This window comes from Suncus etruscus, chromosome 14 (genome assembly GCF_024139225.1).
Source record: "Suncus etruscus isolate mSunEtr1 chromosome 14, mSunEtr1.pri.cur, whole genome shotgun sequence".
Classification (NCBI taxonomy): domain Eukaryota; kingdom Metazoa; phylum Chordata; class Mammalia; order Eulipotyphla; family Soricidae; genus Suncus; species Suncus etruscus.
Window position 1 is genome coordinate 26,631,117 of NC_064861.1, and position 25,836 is coordinate 26,656,952.

The window sequence follows — 25,836 nt, forward strand, 5'->3', positions numbered from 1 at the left end:
GAGGGAGGGAGGGGAGGGGGGGAGGGAGGGGAGGGGGGGTGAGGGAGGGAGGGAAAGAGGGGAGGGAGGGAGGGGAGGGAGGGGGGGAGGGAGGGAGGGAGGGAGGGAGGGAGGAAGGAAGGGAAGGGAAGGGAAGGAAAGGAAGGAAGGAAGGAAGGAAGGAAGGAAGGAAGGAAGGAAGGAAGGAAGGAAGGAAGGAAGGAAGGAAGGAAGGAAGGAAGGAAGGAAAATTTGAATCAAGTCTTTCCCCCAAGAATTCCACTTTCAAAAAATAATAAAAGATAAGACAAAAAGAAGGTCGTAGAGATAGTAAGGAACTTGGCTTTTACACTGACATCCTGAATTCAATCCTCAGCACCATATGTGGTTCCCTAAGCACTCCCACGAGTGATCCCTGAGCACAGAACCATGAATAACCCTGAGTCCTGCCAGATGTGGCCCAAATAAAATAAAATAATGGATAAAATAAAATTTATCTACTCCATTATGAGGTCACCTGCATTCTAATATCTCTCTTCTTTTTGCAGTTCTCTATCTCCTCCTCCTTTCAAAAATAAAATGATTTATTTTCCTACCTAAATAAATTCACTCAAAAGGTTTAACTACAAACAAAAGCAGTTTTGAAGGCTAAATGTCCAACAGAAGATTAAGCTATATAATAAAATGAGAGGGTTGTTAGCATGTTGTTATTTGCATTGTACAACTAATCATATTTCCTCAATTCTACAATATGTTTTATTAAAGTTTTGGGGAAGGACAGTGCTCCCAACCAGTGTTAGGGACCAATCCAGAAATAATCGGTCAACATCCAAGACTTAGTGGGTACATCCAAGGATGCAGTGCTGCTCAGGTCCTGTGGTGCTGGACCACCAAGGCCATCCTGGCAATGTTTTGAGATGCCATACAATGAATACTGGGAATTAAACCTGGGTGGGGCATAATCCCAGACATGCTGATCCCAACTTCATATTTCTAATGTCTCAAATATATGGAGTGACCAAATTTTAGGCCTTATTCAGCAGTGATTGGGGTTACTCCTGATTCTGTGCTCAGGGCTTATTCCTGGCTATACTTAAAGAACCATTGTGTAGTGCCAGGGATCAAAAGGGGGCTGGCAACACACAAAGCAATGTTACTAATAAGAAAAAAAAAAAAACTGTGGTAAGTACATTATTAAAAAGCACATAAAGAAACCAGACAGATAAAACAGTTAAGCCACTTGCCTTTCATGCAGTGGACCCTAGATTCAATGCCAGATACAACAAATGGTCTGGAAGCACAGACAGAAGTAGACCCCGAGACTGCCATATATGAACCAAGGATCCAAAAATAAATAAAACAATAAGGCACATAAAGTAAAATCTTAGAGGGGAGGGGTGTTTTGCGCCATTGTAGGAGATGCTCAGGGGTTCTGTGCTTGAGTCACCTCTGGCAGTGTTTGGGGGACCAAACACCTGCAATGCCAAGGATTGAGCAGGTAAATCACCTGACTGCATTATCTCCTATACCAGTGGTAGGCAACCTTTTTTTTTCAACTGAGCCTAATATCGACAAAACCACAATTAAAATTTATTTTGAGAGCTACACTGGGCGCGCACTGACAGAGGCTAGGAATAGAGTCCTGACTCCTGGAGCAGCCGCCCGGCACACAGAAGAGCCAAATTAAAAGTGTAAAGAGCCACATGTGGCTCTCGAGCCACAGGTTGCCGGTCACTGTCCTATACTAACTCTTCTGCCCAAGTAATATCCTGTTTTTATAAGTTATACAAAGCCAGGACCTGAGTAATATAGTACAGTGAGTAGGGCTCTTGCTTTTGCATTCTGTCAACTCAGGTTCAATCCTGGGATCCCCAAATGGTCCCCAGAGCAATGTAAAGAGTAACCCCTGAGCACTGCCAGGTGTGTTCCAAAAACAACAAAAAAAGGGGGGGGGGGTGCTAGGGGCCGGAGAGATAGCAAGGAGGTAAGGCTTTTGCCTTGCATGCTGAAGGACGGTGGTTCGAATCCCAGCATCCCATATGGTCCCCTGAGCCTGCCAGGAGCGATTTCTGAGCGTAGAGCCAAGAGTAACCCGAGTACTGCTGGGTGTGACCCAAAAACCAAAAAAAAAAGGGGGGGGGGGGTGGCTATACCTAATCAATATACATGACTAGAAAAAGGACTACATTAAGTCCTCATTTAAAGGTCCAGAGTGATAAGAGTGTATAAGGTAGACATAGCCAACTCAGGATGGATCCCAGACATTCCCTATGTTCCCCTGAGTGAACCCTTATGGTCCCGAGTGATCCCATAGTGCAGAGCCAGGAATAACCCCTGAGCATCACCAAGTATGAGCCCCCCAAAAATAATTTTTAATAAATAAATCTTCATTTAACAGTGGTTATAAATCTTAAGTTTTGTTGTTTGGTTTTAGTTTGGGGTTCACACCCTATAATACTCAGGAGCCCTTTCTGGTTTGGTGCTCAGAGTGTCGGGGAGCATGAGGTACGAAGGCTGTATGCAAAGCAAGCACTCAGCATGCTGCTCTAGCTCTCCTGTCCAGAAATCAAGACTTTTGGAACTCAAAAAGTTGTTGGGTATTTAAGCACATCATCCCAAGCCATATACACTGGCAGACATTTGTAGGCAGCCTACAAGAAGCATATATGACTATCCAATTATATACCAGCACCAGACCAAATGGTTTCATTGGTCTTATATGGCTCACTTGCCAGACCTTCTCCACAACTGCTTTAAAAATCAAAACCTGGGGGCCAGAGCGATAGCACAGCAGGCGGAGTTTTGCCTTGCATGCAATCAATCCAGGTTCAAAAACTGACATCCCAGATGGTCTGCCACAGCCTGCAAAGAGTCATTTCTGTGCACAGAGCCAGGAGTAACCTAATAGCCACAGGTGTGGCCCAAAAACTAAAAAAAACCCTCAGATGCTTTTAAAACCTGTGTACAAAGCACATATCTAATTGCATGCCTGCTTCTTTGATTGCTTATTTCTACTGGAAGAAACCCATGTTCTTTCTTGAATATATACTTGTCTAAGTTTCAATATATTCTTCTCTCCCCCCGCCCCTTAGAACCCCTCTCTGGTGCGCACATACACCACTACCACCTTGGAAACAGAAAGATAGTACAACAAAGAGGGAGCTTGATGGGTTCAAACCCCAGCACCCCATAGTTCCCATACCCCCCCATACACACACTTTTTTTTTTAAGTTTTGGAGGCACACCCAGTGATGCTCAGGGATTACTCCTGGCTCTGCACTCAGGTATTATGCCTGGTAATACTCAAGGGACCACATGGATGCTAACAATCAAACCTGGGTCAGCAGCATGCATGACAGTGTCTACCCAACTGTACCCCAATCCAGTCCTATAACTGCCAGAAATGAAACTGAGCACAAAGCCAGGAGTAAGCTCTGAGCACAGCCAGGTATGGCCCAAAAGCAACAAACAAAAAATCTCATTCACAGGCTGGAGCAATAACACAACAGTAGGGCATTTGCCTAGCACGTGGCCGATCCAGATCCCCAGCGTCCCATATGGTCTCACCCCCCGTCCATACAGTTTCCCAGCCAGGAGAAATTTCTGAGCACATAGCCAGGAGTAAACCCTGTGCTTCACAGGGTGTAGCCCAAAAAGAAAATAAGGATCTCATTTAGGGGACTTGCTCAAAGGGCTAGAGCCAAAACCCCTTGTTCACTCCTTGCACTGCAAGGTCTCTGGAGAACACTGCTGTGACAAAGTTTATGGTAAAGTGTATGTTCCACAAGTATGAGGAAGCCCTAAATCCAAAAGGAGTGTACAATGGGTAGAGCATATGGCTCGCACATGGTCAACCTAGATTCAATCCTCGGCACCTCCTGTGGTCCCCACCAAAAGTGATCTCTGAAAGTCCAACCTGAGAGAGATAAATATAGAATCTCACTCATCTGTGGGATATGAGGAAAGTAAAAGACAGTGTAGGGATGATATCCAGACACAATAGAGTTGAGGATTAGGAGGCCCAGTCCATAGTAGAAAGCTGCCACAAAGAGCAGATGGTGCAGTTAGAGTAGAGAAAGGCCCACTGTCATTCCCCCCCCCAATCTTCCTGCTTAACCTTACCTGATGGTAAGACCAGCCCATTTCTGGGAGGGGTCTTTGGTAGGTAACAAAAGGATTGCCTCAGGGGTGTAAAGGGGATTCAAGGATTGAGAGAGAGATTCAGGGAGAAGCAGGATGGAGGGACAGGTTGAATGCAGGGCTGATTATGGAGCCAGCCAAAAAGGTTATGATACAGCCACACCTGTTGGCTAGGGCCTTGAATAAAGCTTCATGTCTCCTGAAGCCTGGTTGCTCTGAGTCTTCCTCGATACCACCCTGAACCCTGCAGTACTGGCCAGCTGGAGGGAGTTGCAGGTGCGTGTCCCGGGGAAGCTGACAAAGACCTCACCCTCCATCTTCTCACCATCATCCACCCCCATCAAGGACTTTATAATTGATATGTTTTTCTACAGTCCACTGTGAATGTGACACTTGGAATTGATCACTCTGAACTAGAACCAGGTGCCGAAAGGGAATAAAGTGACATGCATAGCACCCCTTCATTAAGTAGTGCAAACCACAGTGTCAATAAAGGGGAAGAGAGGGTGAGGGAGAGAGAGGGGAAGAGAGAGAGAAAGAGAGAGGCAGAGTGGGGGAGGGTGTAAAGGAAAGAGCATCAGGGAGGATTAGAGGGAAACTAGGGGCATTGGCGATGAAGGTTGTTGTATGTTGTATGACTGTAACTCAATTATGAACAAGTTCATATGTGGGGAAAAAAACTATTATGAACAACCTTGTAACTACAGTGTTTAAATAAAAAAAAAACTTTTAAAAGTAAACCCTGAGGGGGGCCGGAGAGATAGCATGGAGGTAAGCTGTTTGCCTTGCATGCAGGACAGTGGTTCGAATCCTGGCATCCCATATGGCCCCCCCAAGCCTGCCAGGAGCTCTGAACATAGAGCCAGGAGTAACCCCTGAGCTCTGCCAGGTGTGACACTCCCCCCCCCAAAAAAGTAAACCCTGAGAACCACCAGTGTAGCCCCAAAACAAAATAAAACAGAAAGAAAAATTAAAGCAGGTCATCTATGGGAGAGAGTTTATTAAAAAAAAAAAAAAAAAAAAAAAAAGAGCAAAACCTTTAGTGGTGTCAGAGCAATAATACGGAAGGTAGGGCATTTGCCCTGCATGCAGCCAACCCAGGTTCAATCCTGGCATCCCAAAGGCTCCCTACAGCACCACCATAATTCCTGAGTGCAGAGCCAGATGTAACTGCTGAGCATCAACAGGTGTGCCCCCCCTCCAAAAAAAAAAAAACCTTTAAAGCTGTGTAAAATAAAAATCCCTGAGTTGTGATCTCACTCCACCCACCTAGTTTCTAACCCCTTAGGCGGCTGGGTCTGATGAAGTTGGGTAGAGGCAGAGAAAAAATACACAAAGCAGTCAGGAAAAGATAGCAAACAAGCATGCGTGGCCTTTTGCCTCGAGCTTTCTCTCCCAGAGCCAAAAGCCAGCACTGCCCTTTCTTTATTAAAACCAATTCCCCATACCAGGAGGGGGAAGGTTGAATAATCCAGGTGGGCTTTTACATATCTAAGGAAGAGATTTAGGGAAAGAGGAAGTTGGGGGGAACACCTTTGTGTAGGGTTGTTAGCTAGCGTCATCTCACAAGGCCAGAAAAATAGTACAGAGGGTAAGGCACTTACTTGCCTCACAGGCAAATGACCTAAATTCAATCTCCAGCACCCACTATGGTCCCCCTGAGTGATCCAAATAAAATTAATAAATTGGCTGTAAATATAGAAGGCAATCCTTCTACCTTCCTATCAATCTGGCACAACTCTAAATATAGCATATGGGTAATTAATTACTATAGCATAAGAACTCAATATTTACTAAAAAGTACCTGGTAGGCTAAAAGATGAGCCAGATATCAGAGGAAATGAAAAGCACAAAATCATATAATTACTCTGTCTAGCAAAATAATTTATGATCTATTCTAGAAGAGTTTGATGGGAGGTAAATCAGCATTTTAATACAATTAGTAATTAACTAGTTCACTGGTTTTACTCTGAAAACAATCCACTTAATATGGATAAAAACATGTCCTGTCCAGCAGTGCATCATTGAAAGAATAAATTAGCATTTTATCACATTAAGAAATTAAAATTAGTATCCTTTATAAATCATTTTATTCACCACACAGATGACAAAGTTCAAACTCTGGGAACACAAATAATATGTCTCTTATTTGACACATTATGTGTGTCAAATAACAGACATATAATGACAAATAATCATATTTGATATATGATTATGTCAAAATAATAGACATATAATCAATAACAAATTAATGGTAATAAGAAATACAAATCAGATAACTATTGAAGAGTTTTAAAGAATTAAATTTTAAGAATTTTATTTTAGGGGGCTGAAGAGATAGCATGGAGGTAAGGCATTTGCCTTGTATGCAGAAGGACGGTGGTTAGAATCCTGGCATCCCATATGGTCCCCCGAGCCTGCCAGGAGCAATTTCTGAGTGTAGAGCCAGGAGTAACCCCTGAGCGCTGCCGGGTGTGATCCAAAAACAAAAAAATAAAATAGGGGCCGGGAAGGTGGCGCTAGAGGTAAGGTGTCTGCCTTGCAAGCGCTAGCGTAGGATGGACCGCGGTTCGATCCCCCGGTGTCCCATATGGTCCCCCCAAGCCAAAGGCGATTTCTGAGCGCATAGCCAGGAGTAACCGCTGAGCGTCAAACGGGTATGACAGAAAAAAAAAACAAAAAAATAAAATAAAATAAAATAAATAATTTTATTTTAGGGGCCTGAACAATAGCACAATGGTAGGGCATTTGATCTGCCATTTGATAACTTGGGTTCAATCCCCCACATCAGCCTGCCAGGAGTGATTTCTGAGCACAGAGCAAGCCAGGAATAACAACCCTGAGCGCAGCCAGGTGTGGCCCAAGAGCCCAAACTCCCCCCCAAAAAGTTTTATTTTAGGGCCAAGGAAGAAGCTCAAAAGAATGTCCTTTAAATCCAAGGTCCAGAGTTGGGACTCTAGTACAACAGGTAAGGCACCTGCCTTGCACATAGTCAACCAGGGTTTAATCCCCAACATGCCATTCTCCAAGCCCTGCCAGGAGTGATGGCTGAGTCAGGAGTATGTCCTAAGCATTGCTGGGTATGGCCCAAAAACAAACCAAATAAACCCAGAGAATCTGGGTTCAGGGGCCAGAGTGATACCACAGGGGGTAAAGAGGAGGGGATTGTTGGCCTTGCAAGAGAGGAAATCTGGCATACCATATGGTCCGCTGAGCCTGCCAGGAGCAATTTCTAAGGAGTAACCCAAGGGCTGCTGGGTGTGACCCAAAACCCTCCAAAATAAGACTCTGGACTCACTCCCCAGTAGCACGTAGACTCCAAGCACAGAAAAGTGGCGTCATAGTGGCCCCCAGCATTGCTGAGTAGGCACCCCCCCAAAAAATTATTTTACCTTCCTGTTCACCATGCTACACTGAAAGGTAAAACTGTTACAATAAGTAGTCCTTTGCGTCAGAAGAGTGATTTAGCAATGATTTCTTAAAAAATAGAGACCAAAGCACAACAACAAGAACAAATAGATAAAAATAAATTTGATCACAAACTTTTGCTCATTAACAGTCATTATCAAGATGGCAAAGAAAACCAATCTATGGGAGAAAATATTCACAAAATGGCTGGAGCGGTGGGGCAAGAGTTAGAGCGACCGCCTTGCAAGAGCTAACCTAGGACAGAGCGCAGTTCGATCACCCGGAGTCCCATATGGTTCCCCAAAGTCAGGAGCAATTTCTGAGTGCATAGTTATGAGTAACCCCTGAGCGTCACCGGGTGTGGCCCAAAAACAAAAACTAAAAAAAAGTTTCACAAAAACCATTCTATTAAGGAATGAATATCTAAACTACATAAAGAACTAAAACCAACAAAACCGGGGTCGGAGAGATACCGTGGACGTAAGACGTTTGTCTTTCTGCAGAAGGCTTGTGGTTCGAATCCTGGCATCCCACATGTTCCCCCGAGCCTGCCAGGAGGGATTTCTGAGCATAGAGCCAGGAGTAACCCCTGAGCACTGTCGGGTGTGACCAAAAAAAAAAAAAAAAAAACTCAACAAAACCTAGTTAGAAAAAAAAGGAAGTAGTTGGCTGAGTGATGGAGAACCTGTCTTACAAGCAGGAGGCCACTCCTCCTATCCCTGGCACAGGCTCAACTGCCCTGAGATCTCATCATGAGTAGTACCAACTCTTGGCTTCCCAGGAACAAGTAAGTGGGCGGCACTCACTTTTCACATCAACAATTAAAGATCACGCCTTTGGGCCAAGACAGTAGAAGACCTTGCCTTGCAAAGACCAAACTGGATTCAATCCCCCCCAGCACCATATGGTCCCCTGAGCTGGCCAGGGAATTTCCCTGAGCAACATCAGATGTGGCACAAAACCCAAAAATTAAATAAATATAATAAATGTTTTTAAAAATTAAAATAAATTAAAAAAAGAAAAGGTGCCAAAGAGATAGCATTGGAGGTAGAGCATTTGCCTTGCATGCAGAAGGACAGTGGTTAGAATCCCAGCATCCCATATGGTCCCCTGTGCCTGCCAGGGGCGATTTCTGAGCATAGACCCAGGAGTAACCCCTGAGCACTGCCAGGTGTGACCCAAAAACCAAAAAAAAAAAAAAAAAAAAAAAAAAAAAACCCCAACAATAAATAAATAAATATTTTATTGTCCGTTTTTCTTGTCTCTGTTCAGGGGAGAGGTTATTTTGGCACAGTATTACCATACTAATCAGTAGTAGTTCCACTTTTGGATACATACCGAAACAATATAAGGTAGAGGATCACAGAGATAATACAAGGGTTAAAGTGCTCACATTTCAGGCAATCTATTCTAGTCCCATGGCCCCCTAGGCTGATCACCAAGTGCAGCTCTAGGCCCCCACCCATAGCATGGCTGGGATGACCCAGGTAACCCCAAGCTTAGCAGGGTTCTAGCACTGAACTGTCACAGGTGTGGCCAAGAAACCAAAATTATTAGTTTAATTAAATCACTTTCAGGATCAGTGAATAATGTAACAATGGAAAAAGTATGCTAAATGAAAACAGTAGTATTTGTGTCATTTGTGTCACAGATGTGTGAAACATTCCAGTATAAAAGCCTGGAGAGGGGGCCAGAGATAGAAGGTAGGATAGGGGAGAAATAAGATAGGTAGGATGAAGGTAGGCTGTTCGCCAAGCGTGCATCCCATATGGTCCCCCAAGCCTGCCAGGAGCAATTTCTGAGTGTAGAGCCAAGAGTAATCCTGAGCGCTGCCAGATGTGACCTAAATAAATAAATAAATAAATAAATAAATAAATAAATAAATAAATAAAAGCCTGGGGAGATAGAACAGTGGGCAGGGCACTTGCCTTATATCCCATATGTCTCTCAACCACTTTTCTGTTCCCAAGCACAGGAGGTGTGGCCCAAAAACAAAAAGATTTCTCAAAGAATAAGCTTTGTTTACATATAAAAGATTAGATTGTGGTAAATATTCAACTAGCATATGTTTATTGAATAATCATAATTTTCTAGATCCATAGACAGGTTAGGACAGTTAGTAGTAAAGTGCAGAGACAAAAGATTTCTGGAGTACTCGCAGTTTTGTGTTCTTTTCTGGATTCTGAGTACACAAGTCTAATAACTCATTAAGCACTTTTTTGAGCCATTTTCTTCATTTATGCTATACTTTAAATTTTTTAAAGCTTTATTAAAAATAAAAGCCTGGGGCTGGAGAGATAAAAGACAGAGTGTTTGCCTAGTATACAACCAATCCAGGTTCAATCCCCAGAACCCAATATGGTCCCTACCCAAGCCAGGAGTGATGCCTAAATCCTAAATACCATAGATTATGACCCAAAACCAAACAAACAAAAAAATAAATTAAATAAAAAAAAGTCTAGGGCCAAAAAGAGAGAGTCAACAGATTTGAATTGCATGTGTAGGACACCTGAATTTAATCACAAACATAACATGCATCCCCACCCAAGCATCACATTCCACATTCCAAGCACAGAACCAAGAGAGGCACCAGGATTGTCAAAGGTAACTTTACCCCCAATAAAACCCTAGGGGAGCAAGATATGTACCTCTGTAGTAGAAAATAAATTGCCAAAATGATCAACAGTAAGGTCAGAAAGATAGTACAGTGTGAAAGTATAGCATCCCAGATTTGCCAAAAGTAATCCCAGAACACAGAGCCAAGAGTAGCCCTGAGCCTAATGAGGTGTGACCCAAAAACAAACAAACAAAAAATGACTAGCATAAAGGGAAAAGGAGAGGTCCCTGTTACATGTTCTCTATACCATTTATAATACAGAGGTGTTCCTGTGACCACATACATGGAGCTCTACAGGAAAGGTTTTATCATATATATAAAGGTATGGACACAGCTCAAAAGGGGAAGCCCCACAAATATGAACATAGCTCTGGGAGTCTACAATTTTACACAGCATGCAGCTGGTCCACATTGTGTAACAATTCAAACATAAGAAAACAATCTGGAGGGGAAACAGAAGAAAGGAATTTACAGAATACAAAAAAAAATCTGGGGGCCAGAGTGATAGCACAGCAATAGAACATTTTGCCTTGCACTTGGACAACCCAGGATGGATCCAGGTTTGATCCCTAGCATCCCATGTGGTCCCCCAAACCTGCAAGGAACGATTTCTGAGAGCAGAGCCAGAAGTAATCTCTGAATGCTGCCAGATGTGGCCCAAAAAAAAAAAATCTGAATGAGGGCAGGAGAGAGAGTGCTGGGAGAAGGCCCTGGCCTTGCAAGCAGCTGATGGGGGTTCAATTGACAACACCACATATGGTCCTATAATTTAGCACGAATGATCCCTGGGCACAGTGACAGAAATCAGTACAGCAATGAGGACAGCAAGGTACAAACCAAAAAAAAAAAAAAATCTCTGGTTAGATTAGATTATTCTGGGTGGAAAGTAAAGAGAAAAGAATAAAGACAGCGCTTAAACTAGCCAAAACAGCACTTTGCTATTCAAGTATCTTAGTAACCTGATTGTAAAACTTCATCCAACTCAGAACACTTTTTGTGTGTGTGTGTGGTTTTTGGGTCTCACCCAGCAGTGCTCAGGGGTTATTCCTGGCTCCAGGCTCAGAAATTGCTCCTGGCAGGCACAGGAGACCAAATGGGGCACCGGGATTCGAACCGATGACCTCCTGCATGAAAAGCAAACGCCTTACCTCCATGCTATCTCTCCAGCCCCTCAGAACACTTTTTTATCCTCTTTTAACAACCATCTAATTTGCCCTCCAGGACTAATAACAAGCCAAAGGCTAAATCAAAAAAATAAGGCCTTTCAACTTCCTCATAAGCTCACTTTCTAGGACAGCAATATTAAGGACAGCAATAAAGTACAGTAAAATGGGGAATACTAGAGGTGAAAAAAATTGTCTTCCTAGCACTAGCATTTTGTTAGTTTGGGGAGGGGGTTGTTTTACAATACTGGGGATGAACCCAGAGACTTAGGCACTAAGTGATATTTCCAGGAGTGAAAGGGGTATACAGAAGTACATGTATAAAGTGCTGATATCCAAGTGGTAGTTATAGGGCTGAACCCAGGGCTCTGGTATGCAAAGCATGTTCTCCAATCCTTTAAGCCATCTCCCAGGACTTAAAGAAAAAAGAAATCAGGGGCCAGAGTAATAGCACAGCAGTAAGGCAAACTTTGCCTTGCACGGGGCCAACACAAGACAGATGCTGGTTCGAATCCCAACATCCCATATGGTCCCCCGAGCCTGCCAGGTGCAACATCTGAACACAGAGCCAAGAGTAACTCCTGAGTGCCACCAGGTGTGACCCAAAAACAAAAACAAAAGAAGAAATCAGGCACAATAGGGTGTCCGTTTTGCACACAGCTAATCCACATCCATATAATCCCCTGAGCCTACCAAGAGTGATCCCTAAGCACCGCCAGGTATGACCCTCCAAAAAATAATAATGAAAATTAATAAAAAGGATATTAAACTGCTGGCACTACAGTATAGCAGGTGTGACCCAAAATAAAGTAACAGGGTGGCATAATGGGTAAGAGTCTGCCTTGCCTGCGCTAACCTAGGATGGTTCGATCCCCTGGCATTCCATATGATCCCCCAAGCCAGGAGTAACCAGAGCATCAACGGGTGTGGACCAAAAACCAAAACAAGGGGCCAGAGAGATAGCATGGAGGTAAGGCGTTTGCCTTTTTTTTTTTTTTTTTGGATTTTGGGCCACACCCAGCGCTGCTCAGGGGTTACTCCTGACTGTCTGCTCAGAAATAGCTCCTGGCAGGCACGGGGGACCATATGGGACACCGGGATTCGAACCAACCACCTTTGGTCCTGGATCGGCTGCTTGCAAGGCAAACACCGCTGTACTATCTCTCCGGGCCCTGGCGTTTGCCTTTCATGCAGAAAGTCATTGGTTCAAATCCCAGTGTCCCATATGGTCCCCCGTGCCTGCCAGGAGCAATTTCTGAGCATGGAGCCAGGAGTAACCCCTGAGCACTGCCGGGTGTGACCCAAAAACCACACACACACACACACACACACACACACACACACACACACACACACACACACAAAAACACCCAAAAATAAACAATAATAAGAAATCAGCTCAAACTCCCTATGATGTTTCCATAGTTCTTAGAATAAAATCCAAGTATGAACCCTGATGTTCTCTAGCTATTTCATGAGTCCTTCCCATGCCTAGGAGTTTTCAAGCTATCTCTTAGGTCGCTAAACACAAAATTTCTTCTTTCTCACATCTTCAGACATGAAGAGGAACTTGTTCCATACACAACCACCATTCCTTCCAGGGTCTGATTTCATGTGGCTCACAATTTTTATTTTCTCAAAGAAATCCCAGGTTCCTGCCAGTTGCTGCTAACCTAACATCTAGTTTAGGGCCACAAAATAGAGGCATGACGTTTTGGGAACAGCATTTTCAGAGCCCCTAGGACAGTCCAACAAGGGTCCAATAAGGTTCAGATGATCTATCTGCGCTGAGGGGGGCAGGGTTTGCTGATGACAGCTTAACTGATACAGTTAGGTTTAACAGTCTGAGGCCCAGAGTTAAAAAATGGGGTGGGAGAGTGTAATAGTTTAATCTTGAAAAAATTAAGTTCAAGGGGCTACAGAAATAGTACAGTAGATCACGAGCAAGTGCACTGAGTGCTACTGATGTGGGTTCAGTCCCCCCTACCCCACATGCTCCCCTGTTCCCCCAAGCATGCCAGGAGTGATTCCTGAATGCAGAGTCAGATGTAAGCCCTGAACACAGCAAAATAATCTTTTAAAAAATCATTCTAAAAGTTCTTTACAAAGAGGGGTTGGGGACCAGAGGGACAGTACAGCAGGTCTGGCATTTGCCTTGTACGTAACCCACCCAGGTTTGGTCCCCAGCAACTCATATGGTCCCTGAAACCAACAGGAGTGATTCAGGAGTGCAGGAGTAAGCCCTGAGGGCTGCCAGATGTGCCCCCGGTGATGTAAGTGAATATGTGCATAAACAGTGAATAAACTATGAACACAGCTGGGTGTGGCACCTAAACAAACAACTTATCTTTAAAAATATGAAACCTGGAGATAGTGGTTAGGACACTTGTCTTGTACATAGATGACCCAGATTTGATCCCTGACATCCCAGAAGTGATCCCTGAGAGCAGTCATGAGTAACAGGAGCACCACAGGGTGTGTGGTCCCAAAACCAAAAGAATAAATAAAGTAAAATGAAAGCTTGTACTTTGGTCCCACACAGTTTGATAACAGTGAGATAGCACAAAGTAGTAGGATACCTTTGTTCACTCTTAAGACATAGGGAGTGAGATGTTTCCAGGGTGATGCCCGCCACATAGTGTGAAGGATCAAGGTAAAACTGTCTGGAATCTTGGGTTTTGGGGTCACACCCGGCAGCATTCTGGGGATACTTCTGGCTCTACTCTCAGAAATGGCTCCTGACAGGCTCGGGAGACCATATGGGATGCCAGGATTTGAACCACTGTCTTTCTGAATGAAAGGAAAACGCCCTACTTCCATGCTATCTCTCCGGCCCCCCTGGAATCATGAATTTGAGTAAATTGGCAAAGTGGATGTTAGACTGAAAAGTGGGGGTGAAAAGTCTAAGAAACTGGAAGTATAAGAAACATCACAATTCCACAAACTCCTCTCAGACTTTTTCCCTGGACAGAATCTTACTGTTTCATCCACTCAAATGCCATCGGCTCAGGAAATCCCTTCCAGGATTATCCAAACAAAAATTACTAGTCCTCTCTCCATTCCTTCCCAAGTGGGTTTGGTTGTTTTGGTTTAGTGTGCGGGCCACACCCAGCCTGTGCTCAAGGCTTATTCCTGGCAGGACTAGGGGGGCCATATAGGGCAAGGCAAGCGCCCTACCGGTTGTAGCATCTCTCTCCTCCTCCCAAATGTCTTCCATTAGACTTACGTAACACTTGACCTACACACTAGCTCCTCGGCACAGCTGTGACCCTTTGGCAGGCCTGCCTGCTTGACACCAGGGTGTGCACATTCCCCGGTAAACCAGGACTCCCAGGGAGAAGGGGGGGGGGGGGCCTTAGACCTTTCTCAGTCAATCCCCCGTGAGCCCCTTCGGAAAACCAAACTTTAAAATACTTTTCATTGAAATCAAGAGAGTAATAATAAGTAACTTGGCGGTGAAATCTCAACACTCCTCCCCTTTTGCCTCAAACCCACCAAACTAGTTAATAATTCGATTTGTGGATTCCTATCTTCTTAAAGAAGCCTGCATCTGTGGTCTTTGATTTTATTTTTTTTATATAAAAAAAAGAAAAAGGCGAAGAAAATAAGAAAACTCCTGCTTTTAAACTTCAGTCTCCCCGATCCAAAAGCTTATCTTATAGCAGTAGCAAAGGATGCCATCATTCCCTTCATTAATAAATCATGAAATGTATGAAACTGCGCGCTTCATTGGGAGGGGGCACGGCTGACTCGCTGAGCAACTGCTGGAAATTCTCTACACAACCAAAACCCCCGCCCCCCCCCCAAAATAAAACAAAACCAAAAAAAAAAAGTCAGGAATACTAGGGCAGCGCACTTCCTGAAGGTGTTGTCCGGCCTGGCCTGGGGCCAGCTGCCCGCCCGCCTGCCTTTCCAGGGCAGCCATTGCAGCCCAAGCCTAGGTCAGGCAGGCAGGGAGGCAGGCAGGCATTCGGGGGACACCAAACAGTTGCAAACAGGAGCCCCAGGACCAGAAGCACCGGCACGCCCCCGCGCCCAGAAAACGGGGGCGAGAAGCCGGCGAGGCTGGGGAGGGATGGGGGGGAGAGATGGGGGGACAGGGAGGTCGGGCCCCTTCCACCTTGCACCCGGCTCGGGCCTGGGCCAAGTGGCGGCTGCGGAGCGAGAAGGTAAACCAGGGGTGCGGGCGCGGGAAGCACCACCGCCCGCCCGCGCGCCCCGCAAGGCCCGCCCCGGCTCGGGAGCGAGCGAGCGCGCGTCGGGGCCGCTCCAGCAAAGTTTCGGGAGCGCCAGAAACTTTCCGAGGAGAAAGCGAAGCGGCCGTCGCGCCCGCCGACGCCCCGCAACTTCCAGAGCGCCCGGCCACGATCAGGGCCCGGGCCCGGGCCGGCCGGGGAAGGAAGGAAGGAAGGAAAGAAGGAAAGTCGGCCCGGCGCCGACTCCTGGCCCGCCGGGAGCTGGACACAACGGCCACCCCGGCCCTCAAGGCGATGGGGGCCGAGGCGAGGCGAGGTCCTGCCGGCCCGGGAGGCGCCCGAAAGCCCGCAGCCTCCCCAGGACTTTACCTGCGGCGAGCGGGGCGAGCGCCGGACGATTCCCGAGACCCGAAGCCAACGGCCGCCGCTTTGTCTCCCGCCCGTCCGGCTCCGCGGAGGAAATGGGCCCCCGCCCCGGCCCAGGCCCGCCCCCCGCCCCGGCCCCGGCCCAGCCCAGCCCCGGCCCGGCCCGGCCCCGCCCGCCCTTCCCGGCGCCTCCCTCCGCGCCTCCCCGCTCGCTCTTCCCCGCGCCTCCGCCGCCCCCCGACACGCACACACACGCGGACGGGCCGGGGCCGGTGCCTCAGCTCTCAGCTGCAAGTTACTTCATTCCCCCCCCCCCCGCCCCGCACCTATTGGGGGCTCAGTTAAGGAACACACGCGCGCACACACACACATACACACGCACGCAGGCACGCAGGCAGAGGCAGGAGGCGCGCCCAGGCCCGGAACAGCCTGCCCGCGGGGGAGGCCAGGTGAGTCACTGCGCCCTGCTCAGGTGAGTCTCGGGGCGCGGCCCGCACAGGCCCCGCCTCGGCTGCCGGCCTTACTGAGGCCCCCCGACTCGGCTTCCCTCCTCCTCCTTCTCCTCCTCCGACCTGGGTTTTGCTGGTGGAGAAACTGAGGCTTGAGCCCACCTGCGGAGTGGAATTAGGAGTTTATTCTTAGGATCCTGAGTGGAAGGGTTAAAAGCCGCCTTGTTGGTCTCAACACACACACACACACACACACACACACACACACACAGAAGGGTTAAAAGCCGCCTTGTTGGTCTCAACACACACACACACACACACACACACACACACACACACACACACACACACACACTTGAAGGTTCTGACATATCTTTATCCTTCGGGTTAAAAAATTTTTTCCCATCCATCAGGCAAGTCCCAGCACCAGCAGTGACTTCTTCTGAGACTGCCCCCAACACACACACACACACACACACACACAAACATTTGAAGATTCTGACATATCTTTATCCTTCGGGTCACTTAGGAAATTTTTTTCCCAGCCTTCCTTCTCTTCCTGGTGAATATTCCAAAGGAAACTATAAAACCAAGCAAAATAAAAAATAATCTTATGTATTCATTGTCAGCCTGGTAAAGGAAACTAATGATATCCTCCCAACCCCCCACCATTGGTTGATGAACACGGTTGATTTCAGTATAAAAGAAAATAATAGATAATGATATCCACTGTGGCAGAGTGCTAAGGTATGCTGCCTCTGTAGGGTTCACCTTGGCAACTAACTCACCTTTTCCTTCCTCTCAAGAAAGAGAAACTAGTTGGAACACAACAACAGCAGCGATGGGAATGGGAATAAATAATAATAAATATGAGTCCAGAGTGATAATACAGTGACTAGGTTGTTTGCTTTGCTTTCTACAAATTGCAAGTTTGATTCCTGGCTCCCCTGTAGTCCCTCAGGCCACCTGGAGTAATTCCTGAGTGGAGAGTCAGAGATTATGCCCTGAGCATTGCTGGGTGTAGCCCAAAAATAGATAGATGGATGGATGGATGAAAGGATGGGTGAGTTGGTAGATAGATGATAGATAGATAGATAGATAGATAGATAGATAGATAGATAGATAGATAGATAGGCAGATAGGCAGATAGATGATTGATAGATAGATAGATAGATAGATAGATAGATAGATAGATAGATAGATAGATAGATAGATAGATAGGAGGCAAGGCCAGAGACAGCACAGGAACTCTGCTCTTGCCTTGCCTTTCACCCACCAGGTTGGTTTTTTTTTTTTTTTTTTTGGTTTTTGGGCCACACCCGGTGATGCTCAGGGGTTACTCCTGGCTATGCGCTCAGAAGTCACTCCTGGCTTGGGTGGCCATATGGGACACCGGGGGATCGAACCTCTGTCCGTCCAAGGCTAGCGCCTTGGTAAGAGGCAGGCACCTTACCTCTAGCGCCACCGCCCGGCCCCAACCACCCATCAGGTTTGACCTGGCACCACACATGGTTCCCCCAGCACCTTACATCAAGGACTAATCCCTGAATAATGCTGGTATTGGCCCAATTGCCCAAAAAAAGGAATGGTATTAACACAACTGTAAAATGGATCCCAGAGAAGCTTGAGACTTGTGATTCCTCAGAACCTCCCCACATGTCTAAGGACACTCTTTGGCACCCTACAACTAGGTGTGTGTATGCACCAAAACTAAAGGTATAAGGACACCACAAACCAGTAACAATGACCTTTGGTCATAGCAGAAATAACACAAAGAGCAACAAAGGGAAGGGAAAGGGAAAATAAAAGTGAAAGAGCCTCAGAGAACTCCCTTTTGCCATGGAAGGAAACAGCAGGAAAAATGAGCTCTCACTTAATCACCACCATGCTGGGGCCTTGTTCTTAGACTTTCCACTCCCCAGAATGTCAAGAAATCAACTCCTGGGGCCCAAGCGATAGCACAGCCATACTGCATTTGCCTTTCTTGCAACAGACCCAGTATGGACCTGAGTTTGATCTGTGGCGTCTCAGACGGTCCCCCAAGCCAGGAGTAACTCCTGAGTGTCACCAGGTATGGGCCCCCCCAAAATAAAAACAATTTCTGTGACTTAAAAGAGACTCAAGATCTGAGAGAATGCAATAAGCTGGAGTACATGATTTGTAAACTCAGGCCCAGGCTCAGCACTACTTAAATGATCCTCCAAACCTTGAGTACCACTATGTGGTACTAAAACTAAAAAATAAAGTATTATGGGCCCGGAGAGATAGCACAGCGGTGTTTGCCTTGCAAGCAGCCGATCCAGGACCAAAGGTGGTTGGTTCAAATCCCGGTGTCCCATATGGTCCCCCGTGCCTGCCAGGAGCTATTTCTGAGCAGACAGCCAGGAGAAACCCCTGAGCACCACTGGGTGTGGCCCTAAATAAATAAATAAATAAATAAATAAATAAATAAATAAATAAATAAATAAAGTATTATATGCTTAATATTTATAATTACTTATAGCAAATTAAATGAGCCCCCAAAATTAAAATGCAGTTTATTTTGGGAAAAGACGAGTCAGGTAGCACTAGAGAGAGAAATCAGAAGATGAGAGTACATGTAGTTTCGAGTTTGTTCGGCACCACACGTGTGTGATCTATCGCCACAAAAAATGTCAGGTGATAAAAAAAATGTCAAGATGGTCTTGACAGCATAGGGGTTAAGGCACACATATACCTTGAATCCCACTAATCTGTCAGATCCCCAACATCACTTATGATCCCCTGATCACTGCCAGGGGTCACTCCTGAGCACAGAGCCAGGAATATCCCTTGAACAGCTCTGGTGTGGCTCAGGGTGAGAGAGGGAGAGGGAGAGAGAGAATATATTGAGTATATTGAGAGACTTGCATTTATCCTATAAATCTCTGGTAGTCAGTAGCCTCTGAGAAATCCAGACCATTTACTAGGGAACATTTGAGAATTTACTGTTTTAGGAGCATATGCCAAGAAAAGTACACTAAAAATTAACTTAAACCACTACTGAAAATATAATCTAGGGGCCCCAAAACAGTGCAGAAGAGGCATTTGCACTCCTATGTTCATGGTAGCACTGGTCACAAATAGCCGAATTTGGAAATAATTCAAGTGCCCAAGAACAAATGAGTAGAATACTACAAAGCCATTAGGAAAAAGTCATGAAAAATCATGTAATTTGCTTTTCTAAAAGTCATTAAATTTGCTTATACCTGGATAGACAAAGAATATCATGCTGAATAAAATGAATGAGAGGGAGAAGGATAGCCATATAGTGATCGTACTCATTTGTGAGATACAAAACAAAAACAAAAACCACAGTGCAGGGCCCGGAGAGATAGCACAGCAGCGTTTACCTTGCAAGCAGCCGATCCAGGACCAAAGGTGGTTGGTTCGAATCCCATATGGTCCCCTGTGCCCGCCAGGAGTATCCCCTGAGCACCGCCGGGTGTGGCCCAAAAACCAAAAAAAAAAAAAAAAAAAAAAAAAAACACCACAGTGCAGGGCTGGCGAGATGACACTAGAGGTAAGGTGTCTGCCTTGCAAGCGCTAGCCAAGGAAAAACCGCGGTTCGATCCCCCAGCGTCCCATATGGTCCCCCCAACCCGAAAAAACAAAACAAAACAAAACAAAAAAAAACCACAGTATAAGAACAATACCCTAAAACAAGGAAATGAGGGACAGGAGGACTGGTCCATGGTAGGAAGCTTGCCTCAGAGGAGTGGAATTAAGGCAAAGAAGTGACCACGATGACAATCATAGTTGGAAATGATCACTCTGGAAAAGAACTTGGTGCTGAAAGGAGGTAAAGTGATATACATGATACCCTTTCAGTTTACAGTATTACAGACCTTAGTATCTAAAAGAAGGGGGGAATGGAAGAAGAAAAGTGTCTGCCATAAATTTTGGCTGATAGGGAATAAAAGTGAAACTGGGGGAATGTGCACTGGTGAAGGGATGAGTGTTGAAATATTGTGTGACTAAAACTCAACCATCAATAAGTTTTTCACTCTATCTCACAGTGATTCAATATAATAATAATTAATAATTCATAAGTACAATGGATTAAACAGAAAGAGACAGACATTTTTAGCAGAAAAATACTAAAAAGGTCCAATATGGGTCTGAGAATGTGGCTCAAATTGCACAGTACATGCCTTGCAGAAGTCAGGATTTAGTCCCTTATACAGCATGGCTCCCACAATAATCACATTGTAAAAGTCAAATGTGAGAATTAGGGAGAGGTACACATGAATTTGCAGTGGAATAAACCTTGTCTGGGGTTCAGTAACCTGAGAAAATTACTCCAATCAAATTTTAGTACTCAGCTCTCCACCAAAACTGTTTTTTTTAATCAAGTCACAAGATGCTAAATCTAGTGATCAGTCTCTGTCCACAACTGACTTGTCTCATCAACAGAGCCAGCTCACTCTCCTCCTTAAAACACTGGTTTCATTGGACCTACAAGTCACTAGGAAAATCACCTGATAGTTTCCAACTTCCTTGGCTGCAGCTTCTTAGATTCTTTTGATGATTCCTTCCAACCTCTAAATGTTATTGCAGCAATTCTCAAAGTATAGTTGAAGGACTCCTGAGACCTTTTGGAGAATTGTAAGGCAAAAACTATTTTCATAATACTAGGAAGGATATCACTTGCCTTTTTTCACTCCTATTCTCTCGTGGATTACAGAAGAATGTTCCACAGCTACGTGAAGTATAAAATAGCATCACACAGAATGCAGAAGCAGATAATAAGAATTCAGCTATCTTTTATTAAACCTTTTTATTTTTTATTTTTATCTTTTATTAAAGAGACTTGCAAAAGTGTACCCAAAAGGCATTTATTCCTGATTTTGGGGTTCTTTTTTAAATGGATACATTTTCCTTTAAAAATGTATTTGAAGGCCAGGGATTTAATTAAGCAGGAAACTATTTTGCTTGCATGTATTAGGCCCTAGTTTCAATCTTCAACACCACACACACAGAGAAGGTTTCTTATGGTGCTCAGAAAATGATGTAGTGGCTTAAAGGGCTGGACAACAAACATGAAGACAACAAACATCTCCGGGGCCAATACATGCCCTTTATTGATACTGTCCTTCTCACAGTCTGGGATCCCCCACAGATACATGTAATAACACAGTAAGCAGAGATAAAAGTTAAGTACATACTCAAAAATGTTTTTAATTAGGTGCTATATATCAAGCCCAGGGCCTTGTTTGTATAAAGCATGTACTCTACCACTATGTTATATTTTCAGCCCTTCAGGAATTTTAAGAGTGTAAATGGGGGTGAGGAGGACCAGAGAGAGAACACTATAGCAGAGGTAGAGCGTTTGCCTTGCATGTAGCTGACCTGGGTTCGATTCCTAGCACCCATAAGGTCCCCTGAGCTTTCCAGGAGTGAGTTCTGAGCGTAGAGCCAGGAGTAACCTCTGGCTCTGCCCCTGGGTGTGGGCAAGAAACAAAAAAAAAAAAAGTGTGGGGCCAGAGCGATAACACAGTGATAAGGCCTTGCACGCTGCCAAAACAGGATGGACTTGGGTTCGAATTCCGACATCCCTTATGATCCCCCGAGCTTGTCAGGAGCGACTTGTGAGCGCAAAACCAGAAGTAACTCCTGAGTGCCGGCTGGGTATAACCCAAGCACCAAAAATCAAACCCCTCCCCCAAAAAAGTGTAAACTTTAAGAACTGCTATTAAAGTTCCCCAGACCTCCATACCTGAACCTCTTTCTTTGTATGACATCTCCATTGATAATCTTATTCATCATGGCTTTGGCTTTCAGTTCCAGGTTAATATAAACCTTTGCCTTGAATTTTTTGGGAGGGGCTTGGAGGAGGAAGTTTAGGCCCCTGGTGGTGCTTAAGAGCTATTCATGATTTTGTAACAGCTGGAGTAAGTCTATTACAATAGACTTGTAAACATGTCATTCCTGTTTGGCCCCAAGCCCTCCAATGGTTTCTCTGTTAAGGTTGCAGCCAAGATCCTTATAAGGGCCTTCAGTGCTCACCTACCCCCACACATAGGCTCCTGTACAATGACCTTCTTGCTGTTCCACCAGTCAAGCTCTAGCCTTGCTCTAGCTCCCTTCAAATAACTGCCTGACTCACTCTCTTACCTCCTCCAGGTCTTCATTTAGCTGTCATTTTCCCAGTAAAAATTCCTCTTGGGCTACCCCACCCAAAATTGCTCCCCCTTTCTCCAACATTCCATCCTTTTTCCTAGGTTTACTTTTATCCTGAAATTGAAGTCATGTGTATATATTTTTTTCCAGCTTATCATCTTTCCCTGTTTCCTCTCCTCTAAAGTTGAAGTCACAAGAAGTCTAGAACTTTGGTCTATTTAGCTCAGCATATTTTCCATAAAATAGTGCCTGACCCATAGCAGATCCCTCAATATTTATTAAAAGAATTAAAAGATATTAAGTGGGAAAAATAGATTGAACAAGGTGAACTGGGAAGAAAGGAACGACATGGATTCAAAATTAAGGAACAAGTGTGAAAGCCCTGACTCTCTTACAAGGAAAATTCTGTGTTTGGGATTCTGGTGAAGAAGGCAGAAGCCAGATTAGGGAGTGTTTTATAAAGTTTAGTTTTGTTTTATAAAGTTTTATAAAGTTTAGTTTTAAACTTTATAAAGGTTTTTAAAAATTTTGATCTCGGGGCCTGCGAGATAGCATGGAGGTAAGGTGTTTGCCTTGCATGCAGAAAGATGGTGGTTTGAATCCCGACATCCCATAGGGTCCCTCGAGCCTGCCAGGAGCGATTTCTGAGCATAGAACCAGGAGTAACTCCTGAGTGCTGCTGGATGTGACCAAAACAAACAAACAAACAAAAATCTCAGATCTCAGGAGGAGTGATCGCACAGTAGATAGGAAATTTGCTTTGCATGCAGCTGACCCGGGTTCAATCCCCAGCATCCCATATGCCCCCCACCCCAGCACCACCAGGATGACCCCTGAGCACAGAGCCAAGTGTAACTCCTGAGTACTGCCTGGTGTGGCCCCAAAACAAAAACAAAAGCAACAGAAATCTAAAATCTGAGGTGGGATGAGAAATGGAGAGGGACAGCAAAATAGATGTTACATAAAAAGACAATATGATCATATTTTATGTTTTACAACTTGCTTTGCAAAAAAGCAGATTGTAAAGCAATTATGTAAAGCAATTAAAATAATATCCCACTTATGTTTAAACAATAGAGACATGTTAGTTTTAATGTTTTTTTCTCATAGCAGCTGATACCTTTTAAAAGTATCAAGTGTTCAAAACCTATCTCTCTTCAAACAAACTCTGGTTTTCTTGTAATTTTTTCTCCTTTTTGAAGAAGGGGATGTTTTAGGCTATACCTAACAGTGCTCAGGGGCTGTTTCTGGCTCTGTGTCTCCTAGGGGTACTCAAGGAACCTTATACAGTGGTGGGGATTGAAATCTGACTGGTTACATGCAAGTCAAAAACCTTATCCCTATACTATTTATCTGGCTCTTAACAAAATCTATGTGATCTTACTAAACAACTTCATACCCAACTTTGACTTTTCCCTATTTTTTTTCACTCCAGTCAACTGTGGGGTACTAAATAACTCTGTAATACATCAAACACTCTCCTGCTTTTGTTTACCAGTTTCCTCAACTTAGATGGAATAGATTTTTCCCCCAAAGAACTCCTTAGCTCACTCCAAGGCTTCATTCATTCATTCAAGGCTGCTCTGATGTCTCCTTGTCAAAGCCTAACTAAAATCCTCTCGTTTTGGAGGGTTTTTGTTGTTGTTGGTTGGTTGGCTGATTGGTTTTAGTTTTTGGGCCACATCTGGTAGCTCTCAAGGCTTTCTCCTGGCTTTGCACTCAGGGATCAATGCTAGTAGGGTTTGGATCATATGTGATGTTAGGGATTGGACCTGGGTCAGACATACTCAAAGCAAACTCCTCTACTAGGTGTTTAGTACCTACACATATTATAGTTCTTTATTTGTGTAGTATCTGTCTTCCTCATTAGTAATTAACCTTTGCTAAGTCAACTATTTTTCTCTTCAGTTAATTGCTTCAACCCTAGCACCTAGAACTGTGCTTAGGTAACTACTACTCATTTGGATGAAAAATTACAGATCTATAAGGCATGTATACCAAGGGGCTGCAGAGATAGTATGCAGGTTAAAATGATTGCCTTGCTCACTGCCAACCCTGATCCAATCTCTGGCACTACATATGGTCTTCAGAGCATCACCAGGATTAATCCTTGAGATGTGATGGGGGGGGAGGGAAGGATACACAGCAAGATTTTACAATGGCTCCTATGCAGTGAGGAATGGGTATGATTTTAGATTTAGTTTATATAGGATAATTTATAATAGATCATGTAATGAATGGAAAGAAACAGTACATTTGGAAACTCTGTGAAAGGACAGAGGAGTCTGGATCTTGCAATGGAACAGATATGGAAGTTTGTGATGTTCAGTCCAAATTTGAATTCTGGAAATTCCTAGAATGGAGCTAGACAAGTAGGAGTCATCTGTACCTGGAGATATTGTGACAAAAAGAGATGGAAATTCAAGATCACACTTAAGAGGACACATGTACCTATAATTATAGAATCATAACAAGTTGGGGGTTTTATGAAGTGCCAATGACCTCACACATTAAAGGCAAGTGTTCCATTAAGAAGCCACAGCCACAGCCATAAAGTTTCTTTGCTTTGCTTTTTCAGTTTTGGGGCCATAGCTGACAGTACTCAGGGCTTACTCCTGGCTCTGCACTCAAGGATCATTCTTGGCAGAACTCAGGGGACCATATGTGGTGTCAGGAATTGAAAATTAGTTGACTGAGCAAAGAAAATGACTGCTGGTCCCCCCAAAATAGCCCTCTGGTCACCATAAAAATCTCTCTGGCTCCCATAAAAAGTGTTTTGGAGCACCTAAAACTCTTTTATGCTCTGTCTGTTTATTCCTCCACTTTTCAATTTTTTTTTTGTTTTGGTTTTTTTGGGTCTCACCCGGCAGCACTCAGGGGTTACTCCTGGCTCTATGCTCAGAAATTTCCCCCTGGCAGGCACAGAGGACCATATGGGATGCCAGGATTCGAACCACCATCCTTCTGCATGAAAGGCAAACACCTTACCTCCATGCTATCTCTCCGGCCCCCATTTTTCAATTTTAAGGGTCAACTTAATACCATCTTGTTGGAGGGGACCAATCTGTGTTCCATCATCATTCGCAATATTTGGCAGTGCTTCAGACCTTACTCCTGGCTCTGTGCTCAGGGATCATTCTTGATGGGGCTCAGAGGCCATATGGGGTACAAAGGGAAGGAACCCATGTTGATTGCATACAAGGTAAGCTCTCTACCCACTATACTAGCCTAGATCTTCATTTTTTTTTAAATCATTATAGTTTAGGTAAAAGTATTTACATTTACACAATAATGCTTAAGTTTATGGTATAGAGGTACAAGGTACAAAGTGATGGCACTCTGCCACCACCACCAAAGTGACCCTTCATTTCTGTCCC

At 44.7% G+C, this 25,836-nt stretch overlaps 1 protein-coding gene across 1 annotated transcript in view; it reads right to left on the reverse strand.

The window, feature by feature from the left end:
• CTNNA1 (catenin alpha 1) overlaps positions 1-15,944 on the reverse strand; it is a 160,166-nt gene extending 144,222 nt beyond the window's left edge. Inside the window, exon 1 of the mRNA XM_049785990.1 lies at positions 15,873-15,944. The gene's annotated coding sequence lies outside the window, so the exon portion shown is untranslated. The remainder of the gene's footprint in view (positions 1-15,872) is intronic.
• Between the last annotated feature and the right edge of the window lie 9,892 nt (positions 15,945-25,836).